The 20,511-nt window shown below is 46.9% G+C and overlaps 1 protein-coding gene across 1 annotated transcript in view; it reads right to left on the bottom strand.

The window, feature by feature from the left end:
- STAG1 (stromal antigen 1) overlaps positions 1-20,511 on the bottom strand; it is a 1,758,022-nt gene that overhangs the window by 868,204 nt on the left and 869,307 nt on the right.

Raw genomic sequence — 20,511 nt, 5'->3', positions numbered from 1 at the left:
GAACTAACTTAGGAAGGACAGACAGAAGCCAGCTAAGAAGCTGACCACCAGAAATAAGTTAAGTTTGAGAGGGGTCACGACTACAATCGTAACATAAACTGAATCTCGTGTTTGTGAGCAGAACAGGCACACAGAGGTGCTGTTGCTGGGAGATTTCAATCTGCCGGATGTTGACTGGAAAGTTCCATCTGCAGAATTGGAAAGAAGTAGAGAGATCGTGGATGCTTTTCAAAGTGCTCTGCTCAGACAAATGGCGACAGAACCTACAAGGGAAGGATAAATGCTGGATCTGGTGCACAAATGGGGATAGTGTGTCAAATGTCTGAGTGGGTGCCCACCTGGGCAGCAGTGACCATCAAACAGTTTGGTTTGATGTAACAGCTGAAGTGGAAGGCAGCCACTCAAAACTCAAAGTCCTGGATTTCAAGCATGCTGACTTTAGTAAAATGGGGGAACACCTGAGGAAGGAGATGATGGGCTGGGAGGACATACAAGAAGTGGAAGGGCAGTGGTCCAGGCTAAAAGAAGCTATAAATATGGCCACAAACCTTTATGTAAGTAGAGTAAATAAAAGCAAGAGAAAGGAAACTGATATGGTTCTCTAACCAAGTGGCTGAGAAAATAAAAGCTAAAGAAATGGCATTCATGAAATACAGAAAAACGTAAGAGGAACACAGAGGGGAATACTGGATGAAACAAAGAAGTCAAGAGAGATACATCTGGTGAAAGCACAAGCGGAAGAACAAATGGCTAGAAATGTAAGGAGGGGCGACAAAAATTTCTTCAGGTATATTAGTGAAAGAAGGAAGACTAAAAATAGAATTGTGAGACTGAAAGATGCTGAGAACCGCTATGTGGATAATGATGAAGAAAAAACAAATTTGCTAAACATATACTTTTGTTCTGCTTTCACTGAAGAACATCCTGGAGAAGGACCACGACTGACTGGCAAAAGTACATATGAGAATGGAGCGGATATAGCACCATTCACAGGAGTGAGTGTATATGAACAACTTGAAAATCTAAAAGTGGACAAAGCCATGGGACTGGACGGCGTCCACCCCAGGATACTGAGGGAGCTCAGAGAGGTTCTGTCGGGTCCTCTTAAAAATTTGTTTATAAATTCACAGAGACGGGAGAGGTTCTGTGGGATTGGAGAAGAGCAGATGTGGTCCCTCTTCACAAAAGTGGTGATAGGGAAGAAGCTGGAAGCTACAGGTCAGTAAGCCTCACTTCGGTTACTGGAAAAGTAATGGAAGTAATGCTGAACAAAGGATAGTGAATTTCCTGGAAGCCAATAAGTTGCAAGATCGGAGACAACATAGTTTTACCAAAGGTAAATCGTGCCAAACGAATCTCATTGAATTCTTTGACTGGGTGACCAGAGAACTGAATCAGAAACGTGCTATAGATGTAATCTACTTAGATTTCAGCAAAGCTTTTGACATGGTTCCCCACAGGAGGCTCTTGAATGAACTTGACAGGTTGAAGATAGGACCCTACGTGGTGAACTGGATTAGGAACTGGTTGACGGATAGATGCCAGAGGGTGGTGGTTAATGGAATTCACTCGGATGAGGGAAAGGAGAGCAGTGGAGTGCCTCAGGGATCAGTGCTGGGGCTGATTCTACATAAGTAATGCCACACTGGGAAAAGACCAAGGGTCCATCGAGCCCAGCATCCTATCCACGACAGTGGCCAATCCAGGCCAAGGGCACCTGGCAAGCTTCCCAAACGTACAAACATTCTATACATGTTATTCCTGGAATTGTGGATTTTTCCCAAGTCCATTTAGTAGCGGTTTTTGGACTTGTCCTTTAGGGAACCGTCTAACCCCTTTTTAAACTCTGACATTGAGGAAGGGTTAAGAAGGTAAAGTTTGCCTTTTTGCGGATGACGTCAAGATCTGTAACAGAGTGGACACCCCGGAGGGAGTGGAAAACATGAAAAAGGATCTGCAGAAGCTAGAAGAATGGTCTAATGTTTGGCAATTAAAATTCAATGTAAAGAAATGCAAAGTGATGCACTTATTTTATTTATTAGAATTTATTTACCGCCTTTTTGAAGGAATTCACTCAAGGCAGTGTACAGTAAGAATAGATCAAACATGAGCAGGAGGCAATTAGAGCAATAAAAATATTCGAACAATACAAAGTATGGCATGGTATACTACTTGCAATAACAACACAAAATTTACTAGAACATTATAATTGGTAGTGAAGGGTAAGGCAAAGTTGTAACATATAGATGAGTAAGAAAGTTGGAAGAATTAGAAAGTAAGGTGACTGATTTGAAGAAAGTTGCACGTGAGGTCAGAGAGATGGTTAAATATTATCTCAGCTAGGGTAGGAGTGGATAAACATGTCCCGCTGCAGTATGTGCAGCCCGAGTCAATCCTTGTGTGTGTGAGTGAGACTAACAAGTTAGTTACTTCTTCCATTAAAGGCTTGGTTGAAGAGCCAAGCTTTCACCTGCTTCCTGAAGTAGAGGTAGTCTTGTGTTAAGCGGAGCCTTTCAGGCAATGCATTCCAGAGTGTGGGGGCTACTCCGGAGAAGGCTCGCTTGCAGGTATCACATCGTGTAGTGTCTTTTGGAGAGGGTGTAGTTAGTGAAAGTCCTTGGGAGGACCTTAGTGTCCTTGGTGGTATGTGGAGGTTCATCCTATTCTTCAGATACTCAGGGTCATTTCCTTTCAGGACTTTGAAGATCAGACAGAGTTTTAAGTTTAGCCCTGTATTGTACTGGTAGCCAATGAAGTTTTTGCAAAAATGGTGTGATGTGGTCACGTCGCTTGCAACCTTCTATGAGTCTTGCTGCTGCATTCTGAATCAACTGGAGCTGGTGCAGGCCCTTTGTAGTCAGACCATTGTATAGTGCATTACAGTAATCCAGTCTTGATGTTACCATGGCATGCACAACTGGGGTAAGATTTACCTTCTCGATGTAAGGAGAGAGGCAGCGTAGCTGTCGCAAATAGTAGAAGCAGCTCTTGAAGGTTGCTTGGATTTGGGGAATCAGCGTAATTGTTGAATCTAACTGTATTCCAAGGTTCCTGACTTGTGATTTGAGGGGGAGTTCATACTTCCCAAAAGGGATTGTGATGTCAGGTATGTATCCACTTGTGTTAGGGACCCAGAGAAGCTCGGGTTTACTTAGATTCAGGCAAAGTTTGTTGTGTTTAGCCCATTCTTGAATTGATGTTAGACAAATGATCAGTTTATTCAGGGCTGTAGGTAAGTCAGGTTCAATGGGTATGAGTAGCTGCACATCATCCGCATAGATGTAGAACCGAGTGTCCATTGACCAAATCAGGTCAGCTAGTGGCTTGAGGTAGATATTGAACAGAAAAGGTGAGACAGTATTGATCCTTGTGGTACCCCGCAGGTCAGTGTCCATGGTGGTGATGAGTTGCTGCCAATCATTATGGATTCTTGCCTGTCTGATAGATAAGATTTGAACCAGGCAAGTACTGTTCCATTGATACCTGTTTCTGTCAGTCGTGCTAGCAAGATATCATGATCCACAGTTTCAAAACCTACTGAGAAATCTAGCAGTACTAACATTGAGGCAAATACCTTGTCTCAGTTTCTGTGAAGATCATCTAGCAGGGATACGAGGACCGGTTCTGTTCCATAACTAGGTCTGAATCTAGATTGACATGGATCTAGCCAGTTACTCTTTTCTAGCCATTCATTAAGTTGAACACAGACTGTTTGTTCTATGAGTTCCCTAGAAACGGGATGTTGGATACTGGACTGTAACTTCAATTTGTCCTGGTCAGGTTGTTTTCTTCAGCAGAGGGCGAACCACTGGCCTTTTTAATGCTGTTGGTAATTGCCCATTAGAAAGAGAGGTGTTCACAATTTTTGTGGCACCTTCTATAAGGCCCATACTTGCCTGCTGCCCTATCTTTGATGGGCAGGGATCGAGGGAGCAGGTATTGGTCGAAGGTCTCTTAGGATTTTGTCAAGGCTCTCCTCTGTCATTAGTTTAAAAAGTGTTCCATCTGTCTCTGTTTGAGGGGGTGAGTTTGTGCACCCTTGGTTGACTGGTTGGGCACTGGGTGGATTGCCTGTAAATCCTGGTGGAGACTTTTAATTTTGTTGGCAAAAGGATGCAGCAAAATCATTGCAGTTCAGTTTAGACTGGGCAGGCTGATTGTGTTGTGAAGTTGCAGTAGGGTGTTTACTATCTGAACAGCTGTTTGGTTGAATTGGCAGCTTGTGCAAATGCATTGAGAGAAATACTGTTTTTTGGTTGCTGTTAAGGCTTGGAGATACTTTGCCATGTGCTTCCATGATAGGGGTTATTTCAATACTGTCAATACTATTATCCCAGAATTCTGGGATATCCCCCCTTTGTAGAATACCAAGTGTAGTATGTGACTCTTTTCGTGGGTTGGAGAAGTTGATCACCTGTGTAAATCCTAGTGCTGTCATCGTGTCCAGAAAGGCAGCTATGGTGGTATCTGGGTTTTGATGTGTAGATTGAAGTCTCCCATGATACCCAGCCTAGGGGTAATTCAGGGTCACTTGAGTAATCAGGGTCTAGGAGTTCTTGCACAGATAATGTGTTGCTACGATGTGCTCTGTAAATGATGAGCAGCCAGATTGCTTCTCCAAGTTGGATTAAAAGAGATTCTGATCCATGTAGCTGGGGGATGGACATTCTGCGCAGTTTGATTGTGTCCCGAATCAATACTGCTACCCTCCACCGTCTTCCTGGTCTTGGTTGATGTTGGATATTGAAACCTGTTGGGCATATTTCAGCCAGTGGTATACCCCCACTTTCATCTAGCCAGGTTAAACTTATTCCTAGGATGTTAAGATGCTGTTCATTTTTGGCATCATGGATCACCGAGGATTTCTTTGCAGCTGATCTGGCATTCACCAATCCTATATTTCCCAAGGGTGGTCTGGGGTGTTGTGGGTAGCTTTGGTATGACAATGAGGTGATCTATTAAGTACTGTTATGTATGTGTTTCACCTCTTGCAGTTTTGCCTTGTCCCACACACCACTGGGATGCTTTCATGACACATTTTTGTGTCAGAAGCTAGTTAGGCGAGGGTCACGTGATGCCAGAGGACTGAACGGACGCCTGTTAGCTCGGCTTCCTTCCCTTCAGTCTCTATAACCCTGCTCACTGGCAAATGTGGTACCTTAGCGGAACGGAAAATGGCCCAGGCTGTGTATGAAAGTGCGTGGAACTGGGGGGTGTGAGTCTGCAAGTAGTGGTAAAGCGGCATGCCCGTAAAACCGCTGAGAGCTGGTAAGGAGAAAGGCAGCACGCTGAAAAACAAGATGGTGTCGCCGACCCACCAACCCCGATAACACAGACCCTGAGCCAGGCACCATCACATGAGGATATGGTAAAAATATCTCTGAAACACATGTCACAGCTTCTAGACGATAAACTTGCCAAGTTGCATGTAGGCATGGAAGAGATAAAAGAGTGTATTGCCTCCCATGCGGCTAGATTGCGAGAAGCGGAAGATCGATTCTTCTCGCAGGAGGAACACATGGTGACGGCAGAAGGTCGTATAGGAGAACTCGAAGCACAAATCCGCACGTTGAGAGATCGGGTGGAGGATCAGGAGAATAGAAGTAGGAGAAATAACATTAATGTCGTTGGAATCCCTGAATCTGTTACAGAAGCGGACCTAAAAACTCTGACAGAAAGTTGGCTCCCGAAGCAATTGGGGATTGACCCAGAGATGTGCAGGGGGCAAGTAGAGCGGGTTCAGCATGTCGGGCCATGGAGAGAAGCAAGTGGAAAACCACGCTTGATCATTGCAAGGTACCTGAATTATTTAACCAAAGCCACAATTCTTGATAAGTTTAAAAAGATGCGTCGGGTGGAATACAAAGGCGCTAAGATCTTGTTATTCCAAGACTTTTCTGCACGTGTTATGGAGCAGCGGAAGTTGCTGGCACCGTACTGCAATAAATTATTTGAGAAAGGAGTCAAGTTTGAATTTCAGTACACTGGTACGGTTCAAATAAAATACAATAACTTCTTTACCTTAACAAAAGCAGAGGAGTTGCAAGCTTTCCTGGACAAACTGCTGGGTGACCTAGTTCAAGGTGAGGAGAGGCGGTAAAATGCTGATGCTGTAAGCCTGGGAATAAACAGTGGAGTGGGCCTCAATAAATAAGTCAGTAAGCAATACAGTGTGTACGTGGGGCATGATGTGAACTTGATGACCACTTTGCCGACGGGGGCAGTGAACTTAAGCTCCGGTGGGTAAGAGGTCCCCGCAGCGACAGACTCTTGCCCAGATCATTAATGGGTCTAGACGGTGCTTGTACACTTTTATGTGGGGAGAGACACATATGTTACATGCGGAGCGGAACGGGACTGCAAGATGTACCAAGTAAAAAGCAAATTATTGTTTTCTTGTGCGTTTTACCCTCCAGTGGTGAGAAGTGCTTTAGCACTGATGGGGGAGTAGCGGTCGGGAACTTACACAAAAAATAAATAAAGAAAGAAAACACAAATACAAAAAAAAAAAGTGACGACAGGTTTTAAACAACATCACTGTGCTGGGGCGTTATTGTTACAAGCGGATTGAGGTTGTTTCATAGTTGTTATAGGCTATATGCTTATTTAATGTTATGGCACCAAATGTGGGGAACTGTTTAAGGGGTGGGGAAGCAGGGAATGACAAGCGCAGAGACCTGTTAAATAACGGTGGCGCTAACGTTTATGTGTTGAAGGGGGAGAGGGGGGAAGGGAGTTGTTTGCTGGGAGATATGAGGGAAGTGGTTGAGAGAAAGCGGGATTCATGTGTTGGGGTGTTGCAGTGTGGATGTATTTGTGCGCATGGGGAGCAGAAAGAAGGGTGGGAGGGAGTGTTCGGGTTAGAGGGGAATGCTGAAATTAAGTCAGTGGTGGTTGGGAGATAGAGGATTGGGGGAGAGATAGGGAGGGAGGGTGGGTGGGTGGGCTTGGGGGGGAGGGAGGGAGGCGGCACAAGAAGGAGACTGTCGAGCAATAAATATAAAGGGAATAAGTGGAAACTCAGAGCGCAGGGTGAGTATGTTGAGGGAACCTCGAGGGACAACACTGCTTTGATGCTGTCCCGTAGACATTTTACAATCTACTGGCCTGATCATAGCATGATTCTGGTCTGGGATACTGGGTAGTTTGAGGGTAGCTTCCTTAAATGTGAATGGAATACACTCCCCCAATCAAATGGGAAAAAATACTACATTATGGGAAACAAATGAAAATTGATGTTCTTATGTTGCAGGAAACTCACCTGTCTGCTCCGGAACACTTTAAACTGAAGCAGGGATGGGTAGGTGAATTAGCGTTCTCATCATATAACGGCAGGCAAAGGGGCGTGGTTATACTCTTTGGCAAAGGAAAAGACACAACCTGTCACAGAATAATCCAAGACCCGGAGAGCAGGTTTGTGATATGGACAGGGTCATTCAAGGGTTGAGAGTAGCTTTATGTTCGGTCTATGCTCCAAAGTATACTCCAGAAAATTTTATTTAGGCCTGCTAGCTACCCTAGCACAGTGGCAGGAATACCAGCTGCTTGTAGGGGGGGATTTTAATTTAAGAGCAGACCCCTTAGTGGACTGTGAGCCGCCGAAGGCACGGCCCAAAGGGTTGGGCAAGAGGGGAATAGGTATACTACAAAGGGACTTGGGTTTAGTGGATGCATGGAGGGCATTGCACCCAGATGATAAAGAATACACCTACTTCTCACATGTACACAAATGTTATGCAAGGCTAGATTACATCTTGATGGCCCCGTCCCTTTTTGCGGTGAGCCAGATGGCAGAGATTGAGTCATGTGTCGTCTCTGATCACAGTTTAGTACGGGTGGACATAGGCCTAGTGGGAGACAGGAGCAAAGCGGGTTGGCTTATGAGCCCTACCTTATATCGAGATACAGAATTTAAGGAGTTTCTTTCACGAGAATGGGAGCTCTATCCAGCAGAGAACAAGAAGGGAGGGTACTGATCCGCTCATACTTTGGGAAGCGGGAAAAGCAGTAATGAGAGGGAAAATTATAGCCTACACAGCTAGCTCCCGCAAGCAGAGACAGAAGGAACTGCTTGATAAATTGCGTCAACTTAATGACGCTAGGGCAGATGTGGTGCGAGGAGACGGGGCGGCGAGGGCTATTTTTAAAGAGTTAATCAAAATTAATGATATTCTAAACAAGCGAGCCCTGAGAGACATCCAAATATACAAGTTCCGTCTGCACAGGTGGGGGAATTGTTGGCCAACATGGTGAGAAACAGATCAGCAAAACAGGTGATAACCCATATCAAAACAGGGCCGGGACAGATAGTAGATAAGGAGGAAGAAATTCAACAAGCTTTTGTTAAATTTTACAAGGCCTTGTATGACAAGGGGCAGTGTGACAGGGAAATTAGAGAAACATTTTTTCGGGGGCTTACACTCCCATCTCTTACACAAAAACAACGTGACTCCCTAAATGGGCCTATTCAGGGGTGTGAACTGCAGCAGGCTATAAAAAAGCTGAAATTAGCCAAGGCCCCAGGACCTGATGGGCTTGGACTTGAGTTCTACAAGATACTAGGGTGGGGGCCCTTTAGTGAACTATTCGAGACAATATGTAAGGAAGGACAGAACACAGGAACCCTGACACATGAATCAATTATAGTCCTGCCCAAGCCGGGTCGAGATAAAGAACTTCTGGGCTCTTACCGCCCCATCTCCCTTCTAAACCAAGATGTCAAGATCTTTGCTAGCATTATGGCTGCTAGGCTGGAGAAGGTACTGCCCCTTTTGGTGCACACAGACCAAACGGGATTCGTCCCAGGACAATATGCCTCTACTATCATACTGAGAGTGTTGAGCGCAATCTTAGAAAAGGGGGGAAAACGGGGAGATAACTTGTTAGTAAGCTTGGATGCAGAGAAAGCATTCGACAAAATACTATGGGACCATCTTTTTTGGGTTTTACCGCAATTTGGGATTTTCAGGGAATTTTTGCAGGGGATACGAGCTCTATATTGGAGTCCTACAGCACAAATTCAGATATATAACAAGTTATCCCCGTCTTTTGAGCTGCAGAAGGGTACCAGGCAGGGCTGTCCACTATCACCTATGCTTTTTGTACTGGCCCTGGAACCCCTGGCATGCAAGATCCGACAGTCAGCAGAAGTGAAGGGCATCAAGGCAGGAAAATATGAGTACAAAATAAACCTTTTTGCGGTTGACATGCTCATATTCTTAAGTCTGGCGTCCAAGGGGATACCTATACTTATAGATCTTATTCAAGAGTTTGGATCTTTTTCTGGGCTGAGAATCAACTTTGACAAATCGGAAGTGATGGGGTTGTCCGATAATTGTGCTTGTAAGGGGTGTCCTGATTTCCCTTTAACTTGGGCAACAATACCGATGAAATACTTGGGAGTTTACCTACATCCAGACTTTAGTGTTATTAAAAAAAATGTACGTGATAAGTTAGAAAGAATTAAGCAATTATGCAAGCAATGGAGGGAGCTGCCTGTCTCGTTCCTGGGTAGGGTGGCATTAGTCAAAATGATGCCATTCCCTAAAATCTTATATACCTTACAAATGATACCACTGTGGGTAGCTGGCAAGGATGAGGCAGCGTACAGGGGTGTGATTACGTCATTCATTTGGGGAGGGCGAAGAGCCAAAATCGGATACAACAAACTTATCCGAACCAGGAGCGAAGGAGGAGTTAATCTACCGGATTTAAGATTGTATAATGTATCTGCACTCATCAGGTGGATATACGAAGTACACATGGGGCACTATGTGTTTGCACCCCCTGAGGTGTGGGAGAATGCTGCTCACCCTGGTCAGTTTTCAATACATTACATGCTAGGCATAAGTGGGGCAAACTCTCCCCTTTTGAAACCTCTTCAGGCAGCATGAGTATGGTGGTGACAATGGGTGGGGGTGGGGGGGGATAAGGGACCTCCCCCGTTTATAGAGATGCAGGACAATCCAGATTTCCCCGTAGGACAGGGACATTCTCACTTTCGAGTATGGGCACAGAAGGGATGTAGATACGCAGGGCAGGTGGGATCGGGGGGGGGGGGGGCTTGCACTTTTGACCTTTGTAGAATGTCAGAACAGATGGAGCATATCTGGTGCCCTCTCTTTCTCATACATGCAGCTCAGGCATTATTTACTTTTCATTGCGCACTGTGGACAAGCGATTCCCTGTATTCACAGCACTTGATGTGGTATTCAAACAGATGCCAGTGGAGAATAACAAGCTCTCATGCTGGTACCACCTAGGTAAATCATGGGTCCCCAGTGCAACTCCAGTCTTCTTAGCAAAAACGTGGAGTGAAATGACGGGAATGGAGGTTTCGGTACATGAGATTCAGCAATGTTTCGATCTGGCCTACAGGTTAACCCCCAACGTGAGTTGTCATGAAACCCAATTAAAACTTACACATCTCGCATATCTCACTCGAAATAGGGGTAAAGTAATGGGCTTATGGGATTCAGAGGAATGCGACAAATGTGTGAATCACAAAGGCACGTTGGTACATCATTTCTTAGAGTGCCGGGTGCTTCAGGCATTTTGGGAAGGGTGCGTGGCACATCTGGAAGAAGTAGTTGGATTACCGGTAGCTTCGAATTACAGGATACCGCTGATGGGTTTAGATTCAGACTTAGCTGATCAGGGGCTATCTATCCTACAATGTTGATTTGTGCTCCAGTCCCTGATGCTAGCCAAAAAGGTCATTCTACAACACTGGGTGGACAAATCCCCCCACCTCTTGCCAAATTGAATGCAGCCATGAGACAAATGGCAGGCTGGGAAGGGGGAGAGCATCTCAAGAAAGATATAGTGGAACTGGAAAAGGTGCAGCGAAGGGCGACTAAAATGATAGCGGGGATGGGACGACTTCCCTATGAAGAAAGACTAAGGAGGCTAGGGCCTTTCAGCTTGGAGAAGAGACGGCTGAGGGGAGACATGATAGAGGTATATAAAATAATGAGTGGAGTGGAACAGGTGGATGTGAAGCGTCTGTTCACGCTTTCCAAAAATACTAGGACTAGGGGGCATGCGATGAAACTACAGTGTAGTAAATTTTAAAAAAATTGGAGAAAGTTTTCTTCACCCAACGTGTAATTAAACTCTGGAATTCATTGCCGGAGAACGTGGTGAAGGCAGTAAGTTTAGCAGAGTTTAAAAGGGGTTAGACGGTTTCCTAAAGGACAAGTCCATAAACCGCTACTAAATGGACTTGGGAAAAATCCACAATTCCAGGAATAACACGTATAGAATGTTTGTACGTTTGGGAAGCTTGCCAGGTGCCCTTGGCCTGGATTGGCCGCTGTTGTGGATAGGATGCTGGGCTCGATGGACCCTTGGTCTTTTCCCAGTGTGGCATTACTTATGTACTTATGGAACTAGAGGGTGAGAGGGACCGTCTGTGGGTCACTAGGTGTGGAAAATAAGTTATGAATGTATATTGAAGTTTCCCTGAGAGTGCAGTGAAACAAAGAAATCACCAGTAACTGGTGGTGGTACTGGCAATTGACTCAGACAGTCTCCGGGGCAGTGGCGTAGCCACAGGTGGGCTTGGGTGGGCCTTATGGCTCAGGCCCACCCAACAGTAGCACATATTTAGTGGTAACTGGTGGGAATCCCAAGCTCCGCCAGCTGAAGATTTCCCCTGTTGGTAACGAAAATGCTACTCTCCACGACATCGGCACCTGCGAATGCTCAGTTTTCAGTGCATTCCTGCTGCCAAGGTGGAAAGAAGCGTTTTCCCACCAGCTGAGATTTTTTTTTTGGGTGGGGGGCGGGGAAGAACACTTGGTGCCCACCCAATTCTTGTCTAGGCCCACCCAAAATCTGTTGTCTGGCTAAGCCCCTGCTCCGGGGGGGAGGGGGGGAGAGGGGGTAGAAAAATGAAAGCAAGTACAAGAGGGAGTGTCTAGTACATAAGTGTTACAGCTATGACACAAAAATAGCGCAATGGTCATGTGAGAATTTGTATGCATTGCGGTGTAATACTGATGGTACATGATTTTCTGGATACTATATGTGTACATTCCTCTTGTCAATAAAAATTATTATATATATAAAAAAAAAAGAACCTAGATAGGCAAAATTTCACTGGGTGGCGCTGCAATCCACTCTTTGGAGTACATCCTGTAGATCAGCAGTCTTCCTAGTTGGCAATGCAGGGTTAAGGCTTTAATAGCTGAAAGAACAGACCTTTTAAAGTTGTAAATTCAGACCAGGCCTGTGAGATCAAAGTCTTCCACTGGAGACAGTGCATAGGTTTCCTTTAGTTTTAAGGAATCTAAAAGATTCAGTTATAGAAGTAGATTATAGATTATGTAGTTAAAATACATTTTTTAACTCACGGATTGCAGGTATGAACTTTAGAGTTTCTGGTTCTGATATCCTTGGATGGTCCAATTGATGCTGGTTGCTGTAGGCTTTTTTTTTATTGTTCCAGAGGAAGGATAGATGTAAATAAGGATCCAGCTCCAATCTCAGAGCATTAGGAGTGTTATTTAGGGGAGATAAAATTTTCTTCTCCAGCCATAAAATAAATGGAAGAAGTTTCGAGTAAAATTGGACTGGTACCTCAACACAGACTGAGCAGAAGTCAGTAAAAGTTTGGGTTGTAAAGATAAGCAGAAAATGCAGTTATTTAGTCTAAGTTGCAGAGCCTGATATGAACCCAGCCAGCCCAGCTTCCAACCCAGCCCTGAGGAAGGAAGTGCTGGTCCCTGAAGGCTAATCAAAAGTGTTTTAAAAATCAGTGACGGTATCACCTTATTTTCTATTTTGTGTTTTATTTGCATTTATTAACCTTCATTAACACATGGCTATTTCATTTATTAACATCAGTTTAACAAAAAAAAGGGGGGATACTTTTATCTCAGTGTATATACAACTAAATAATATATTTTCTTTCATAATGTAAACTCTTATTTCAGATTCTTCCTCTTTGAAAACGATGGTAAATGTCTTATCAAAATACTGTTATATATTTCATCCAACTCACACACTCATCTTGTGTATCTTCTATGTAATATATATCTTATCTCAGACTCTTTTACCTTTGTGGTGTCAGAAATATGACATTATATAGACACAAATCTCAGAAATGACAAGAAGGGAAAATTATGCATCATATGATAATTTTCTTTCCCTTAATCATAGCCGATCAATCCATAGACTGGTGGGTTGTGTCCATCTACCAGCAGGTGGAGATAGAGAGCAATCTTTTGCCTCCCTATATGTGGTCATGTGCTGCCGGAAATTCCCCAGTATGTCGATATCAAAGCTCTATCCGCAGGACTCAGCACTAGAGAATTACACCCACAAAGGGACACTCTGCCCAGCTCACCACTGCCGAGCGGGGAGGGAAATATTCCAGCGCACCGAACCGCCAGGGCGGTGGGCGGGAAACCACACCTGCCAAGCGGGGGAACTGGCATAACCTGCTACCGCAACCGCGGGAGAGCTGCTTACCCTAACACCGCCGAAGCGGGAAGGGATACAAAGCTACCCTACAGCCGCACGAAGCGGGAGGGAGCGCCGGCATAATTTAGTTATCAATCCAGCCACCGCCAAAACCGGGGGAGAGGAAGCAGCAGCTCATTATACACAAAATCATCTCAACTCAGAGAGACTCAATTGGAAGAACTTGAACACGAAGTCCTCGTGAACAGGAAATGAAGACTGAAACTTGAACCTGAAATATATCCAAACTACGAACATACAGATGTCTGGGAGGGCTATGGATTGATCGGCTTATGATTAAGGGAAAGAAAATTATGATACATAATTTACCTTCCCTATAATCAAGCAGATCAATCCATACACTGGTGGGATGTACCGAAGCAGTACTCACCTAGGGCGGGACATGGAAATCCCTGAACGCAACACTGAAGCCCCAACTGGGCCTCGGCCCGAGCAGCCACATCCAAGCGGTAATGTCTGAGAGGGTAGGCCGACGACCAAGTAGCGCTCTGCAAGTCTCTTCCAAGAGACAGATCTGGACTCCGCCATCGAGGCTGCTTGTGCTCTAGTAGAGTGTGCTTAAGCTGAATAGGCGGAATCTTCCCGCCGCCACATAACCTGACGCGATCGTCTCCTTGATCCAACGTGCCACTGTCGGCTTAGAGGCCTGCAGACCCTTACGAGGGCCTGCGAACAGCACGAACAGATGATCCGACTTCCGGAAATCATTGGTCCGTCCAAGTATCGGATGATGACCCGTCTAACATCCAGGTATTTGGGTAATCCTCCCTACGAAAGGAGGGTAGGTAAGCTGCTGATTCACATGGAATCAAGGAAACAATCTTGGGCAGGAAGGAAGGCACTGGGCGAATCGATACTCCTGCCATCAGTGAATCGCAGGAACGCGTTCTCTACACGAGAGCGCTTGGAGCTCGGAAAACTCTTCTGGCTGATGGATAGCCACCAGGAAACTGCTTTCAAACGTCAGGTCCTTCAGCGATGCCCTTGGCAAGGGCTCAAAGGGCGGCTTCTGCAAGGTCCGTGGTACCAGACGGAGATTCCACGTAGGCACTACCGAGTGCAGAGGGGGGCGCAGGTGATTAACTCGTTTGAGAAAGTGTACCACATCCGGCTGGGAAGTCAGGGAAACCCCCTTCAGACGACCCCTGAAGCAAGCTAGAGCCGCCACCGTGGACTTTCAGCGAACTGAGCGACGAGGCCTTTCTCCAGCCCCTCTTGCAGGAACGCCAACACTGAAGATATTGGAGCAGTGAAGGGCGATATAGAGCCTGTCTCGCACCACGACGCAAAGGTAACGCCAAACCCTGGCGTAAGTGGTGGAAGTAGAGCGCTTCCTCGCTCTCAGCATAGTGGCGATGACCTTGTCTGAGAAGCCCTTCTTCCTCAGCCGCTTCCGCTCAATAGCCAGGCCGTAAGACCAAAGGGGGAGGGATCCTCCATCACCACGGGACCCTGATGTAAGAGGCCCCGCTCCGCTGCTAGCCGCAGAGGGCCGTCCACCGATAGTCTGACCAAGTCCGCATACCAGGGACGTCTGGGCCAATCCGGACCCACCAGGATCACCCGGCCCGGATGCTTTGCCACCCGGCCTAGCACCCTGCCCATCATGGGCCAGGGTGGGAACACGTACAGAAGCTCCTGTGCCGGCCAATGCTGGAGAAGAGCATCGACTCCCAGAGATCGAGGGTCATGTCCTCTGCTAAAAAAACGCGGCACTTGGCAAATGGCCGAGGACGCCAACAGATCCAGGCTCGGCCGGCTCCAGCATTTCGTGATGTCCAAGAACGCCCGAGCAGACAGTTTCCACTCTCCGGGATCCAAGGTATGGCGACTGAGAAAGTCCGCCTCGACATTCATGACTCCCGCAATGTGGGCCGCCGACAGCTGTTCCAGATTCGCTTCCGCCCACAGGCATAGCTTCATGGCCTCCTTGGCTAACGGGGTGCTCCTGGTACCTCCCTGGCGATTGACATAGGCCACAGCCGTGGCATTGTCCGACAGGACCCGTACAGGCCTCAGCACCAGTACCGGAGAAACTCTAGAAGCGCCAAATGGCTCGGAGCTCCATGAGTTGATGGACCATTTAGTCTCTGCAGGAGACCAGAGCCACTGCGCTGTCCGTCCCAGGCAGTGGGCTCCCCAGCCCGTCAAGCAGGCGTCCGACGTGACGACAACCCACTCCGGGGTCGCAGAGGCATTCCTGCGGACAGGTTGCCTGGCCTCAGCCACCAGCTCAGTGCCTTTTGCACCGCTGGATCCAAGGAAGGCGTACGACGTAATCCTCCTAGACTGGAGTCCACCGCCGCAGAAGAGAGTGCTGTAGTGGTCTCATATGAGCCCTGGCCCAGGGCACTACCTCCATCGTGGCCGTCATGGAGCCCAACAGCTGCACATAGTCCCAAGCCCAAAGAGTAGAGGAGACTAGGAACTGGCCCACCTGGGCCTGAAGCTTGACGCTCCGGTTGTCCGGCAGGAACACTCTGCCCACTTGGGTGTCGAATCGAACTCCCAGATACTCCAGGGACTGAGTCGGGCGCAGCTGGCTTTTCTCTCAGTTGATGATCCATCCCAGGAGCTCAGAAGAGCAATGACCCTGTCTGTAGCTCTCCCGCACTCCGCATAGGAAGGGGCTCGGATCAGCCAGTCGTCCAGATAGGGATGGACTTGCACTCCCTCTTTGCGGAGGAAGGGCCGCGATGACCACCATTACTTTGGAGAAGGTCCGCGGAGCCATAGCCAACCCGAATGTGAGGGCTCTGAACTGGAAGTGTCGGCCCAGCACTGCGAAGCGCAGAAAGCGCTGATGAAGCGGCCAGATGGGAATATGTAGGTAAGCTTCCTTGATGTCCAGGGAGGCCAGGAATTCTCCCTTTTTCACCGCAGCTATTACGGAGCGGAGGGTCTCCATCCAGAAGTGCCGAACTTTCAAGGCCTGATTGACTCCCTTGAGGTCGAGAATAGGCCGAGCAGATCCTTCTTTCTTTGGCACCGCAAAGTAAATGGAGTAGCGCCCCTTGCCAAGCTGATCTACTGGCACCGGACCACCGCGCTCAGGCAGATCAGGCTGCTCAAAGTCTGCTGCACGGCAGCTGCTTTGACCTGATACCTGGAAGGAGAGTTTACAAACCCGTCTCTTAGGGTCGGCAGAACTCTAGCTTGTAGCCGTCTCTGATGACTTCCAGAACCCAAGCGTCTGAAGTTACCCTGGTCCACTCGCCCAGAAACGAGGACAACCTTCCTCCTATCTGCACTGGGCAATGGACCAGGTCCCCGTCATTGGGTACGCAACCCTGGGGGCGGGCCGGAGGACGAACCTCCGGACGGCGGTCCCTACGAAAGGAATGCTGCTTGGGGGAGAAGTTCCGTTTGAAGGAAGCGGAGGCAGAGGAGGCCGACTTGCCCGGCGATACCGACGGCTTCCTGGAATTGGTCCTTAGAGGGACCAGGACAAGCACTGCCAGCCCGAGCCCTGACCTCCGGGAACCTCTTGCCCTTGGACGTGCCGAGCTCTGTCACGATCTTGTCCAGCTCGTCCCCAAGAGCAGCTTGCCTTTAAAAGGCAGCTTGGCTAGGCGAGATTTAGAGGCATGGTCAGCAGACCAGTGCTTAAGCCAGAGCCACCGCCGCACAGAGACTGTCTGAGCCATGCCCTTGGTCGAGGCTCTCAAACATCATACAGCAAGTCTGCCAAGTAGGCCAAACCCGACTCCAGCTTCGCCATTCCGCCCTCCAGGAAGGGTCTGAGGGGGAAGCCCGCTGCAAAACAGTCAGGCACGCCCTAGCCACGTAGGAGCCACAAACCGAGGCTTGCAAACTCAGAGCAGCCGCCTCAAAGGACGACTTTAAGGCCGCCTCCATTCTCCTGTCTTGGGCGTCGTTCAGGGCAGTGCCATCTTCCACCAGCAGCGCCGTTTTCTTAGTCACTGCAGTGATTAAGGAATCTACCGTGGGCCAGACAAAGGCTTCCCGTTCCCCCTCAGGAAAGGGGTACAGACGGGACATAGCCCTGGCTACTTTCAGGCTCGCCTCAGGGGCATCCCATTGCGCAGAAATTAAGGTCTGCATGGCTTCATGAACGTGGAAGGTTCTAGGCAGGCGCTTCGTTCCCAGCATAATGGCGGAGCCAGTAGAGGCTGAGAGAGAGCCTTCCTCCGGAGAGGCAATCTTCAAAATGCTCATGGCCTGCACAAGCAGGTTGGGTAAATCCTCTGAGTGAAAAAAGCCGCGCTGCAGAGGGGTCGTCCGCTCCATCCGAGCGAGGATTAGTCTCTTCCATCGATTCTGCTAAGGATCTCTGGGAGAACTCAGACACGCTGCTGTCATCCACATCAGAGGAGACCGAGTCCCCCAAGGGTGGAAGATCCACCTGAGGGCGCTTAAGCATAGAGGCCCTATCACCCCGATCAGAGGGGTGGGCAGGGGCAGTGTTCTGCATAAGAAAGGCTTGATGCAGTAGCAAAATGACTCAGGGGAGAAAACCCCCCAGTCTGTGCATTTCTGCAGCCTGTGCTGCGGCCCTAGAGGTGCCCTCCATCTGCGCTCCCCAGTAGCGGGGGAGAGGGGTGTTGCACGTCCAAAATGGCGTCCGGCGCGAAACTCCGAGAAGGAGCCGCGCGGGAAGAAGGGTGTTTTAATTTTGCCGACTTCTTACTGTCACCCGATTCAAGGGCGACCAAGCTGTTAACGTCTCCCATCTCGAGGGTGGCCCAAGAAGAAGCCGACCGAGCCACTTGCCGGTCACGACCGGGAAGGCGGCCAGCGGGGGATGGGCGCCTAAGGCGGGAAAGCCCACTGCGCCGGAGGAAAAACCGGTGAACTCTCCCGGTTTCCGAAAGGGCGCCCAAAAAGGGCGACTCTACCTTCGATCCCCCCCGCTTCCCACCTAGGTGCGCGAACGCGTTCCGGGGAGCGTCTTTTCGCGCCCTTGCCATCCGCGGCCATAGTCACGTGGAGACCGTTCAGGGAACCCTCTGCTCGCTAGTAAAAGGTAAAAATTACCAGCTTCTTGCTCCGAGCATTGACGACTTGTTCCAGTGAGCAGCTGCAAATGGACGTCCTTTTGAACGTTAAAATTTTTTTTTGTTTAACAGAGCCAGCGGGAGGGGGGAGAAAAGGAGGGACCTGGCACCACCAGGTTTGCACTTGCTCACGAAGAGCCCTCAACCCCAGGTACTCAACAAAACCTAAACAATTAGGCTGAGATAGAGAACATACTGGGGAATTTCCGGCAGCACATGACCACATATAGGGAGGCAAAAGATTGCTCTCTATCTCCACCTGCTGGTAGATGGACACAACCCACCAGTCTAAGGATTGATCAGCTTGATGATAGGGAAGATATAGTATAATGACAATGGAACTTCCATGAGTGACTATTTCATTTATAAACATTGGTTTAAAAAAAAAGGGAAAAAGCAATGTCTATACCTCACTCTATATACTGTCAACTCAAGTATTATCAACTAATGTATACTCATCCAATATATTCCTAACTAAAACACTTTCTTATCTTAGATTCTATCCCATTTTTGATAACAGAATTATAGCAACAGATATCTTATCAAATATATTGTTACATACCTGTTAAAACACATATTTACATTTTTGAATATGGCAATGGTTTCTCTTGTTATTAACTCATAATGTAATTTAAATAACCAAGTGGCTTATTCCATATTACAATATATCACTTATCCCCTTCATGATCTCTCTGAGCGGGGATAAGACTCTTAGATGTCTCTATCATGGGAACCAGCACCATGGTCTTTTTCATCAAATTATGGTTTATGCTTAATTTTTTTGTATTTTGTAGAAGCCTAGTTGTTATTGGCTTTCATAGTAAGTTTTTCTGTTCTTTCTCTGTGCCAAGGAATTATATACTCGCTCATGTTTCTGAATTTCCCTCAATCAATAATACTGAAAACTATAAATCTTTGAAATATGACCTCTAACACGTAACACTCCTCCAACTCAAGCTATCTCTTTAATATCTTGGAATGTAAACGGCTTGAGACAGCCAGTAAAGCGGAAAAAAAGTGTTTACACACCTAAAGAAATTAAAACCTTCTATCATTTTTATACAAGAAACTCATGTAACTGATCTTACACATCTGCTTACTCCATACAAGTGGATATCTAATATAATAGATGCTCCATCTGTTGGAAGGAAAAATGGTGTATCAATCCTTTTCTCTAAGGATACACAGGTAACTGTAGTAGAAAAGGCTGTAGATAATCAGGGTAGATGGATAATTGCACATGTAGAAATTGCATCTCAACCCTTACTGTTAGTTAACATATATGCACCAAACTGTGATTCTCCAGAATTCTTCTCCTCCCTGTTTAAAAATATATCTTCCTTTAAAGTAATGCCTATATGCTTCTCAGGAGATTTTAATCTTCCACTAGATGTTTGGATGGATAAACACTCCTCAGCACAAAAAAATTGAGACAAAAGCTGCTCAGACTTCTAAAATCCCTCTTGACACAATTCAACTTGGTTGATCCATGGAGAATTTTCCATCCCGACACCAAAGAGTTTACTTTCCATTCGCTACCACATAATAGCTTTTCAAGAATAGATTATTTTCTCCTCTCAGCTACTCTCTTACCGCAAGTCTTAAAATCTGATATACACGCTAGAGTCATATCAGATCATTCTCCCATCTCTCTTCCCATAGCATTTTCAAACACACAAACATCAAAATCACCAATTTGGAGACTTAACTCTCAGATTTTGAGAGACAAGTTTATCAAATCCTGGTTAGAATCTTTCATATCAGAATTCTTTAAATTTAATCCTCTGGGTACTGCTGCCCCAATCACCATCTGGGAGTCATTTAAAGCTACCCTGCGAGGAGAATTCATCTCAATATCAGCTCATATTAAAAAAACAACAAAATACTCTTATTAAAAATATGGAAACTGAACTAAAGGACTATGAACAAAAATATCTCATAGCTCCAGATCAGAATCTTCTAAACTCTATTTATAAATTAAATATGCTTATAATAAATTGTGCAC

This window comes from Microcaecilia unicolor, chromosome 10 (genome assembly GCF_901765095.1).
Source record: "Microcaecilia unicolor chromosome 10, aMicUni1.1, whole genome shotgun sequence".
Classification (NCBI taxonomy): Eukaryota; Metazoa; Chordata; class Amphibia; order Gymnophiona; family Siphonopidae; genus Microcaecilia; species Microcaecilia unicolor.
Note: the sequence above shows the minus strand (reverse complement) of the source record. Positions and strands in the feature narration are given on the sequence as shown.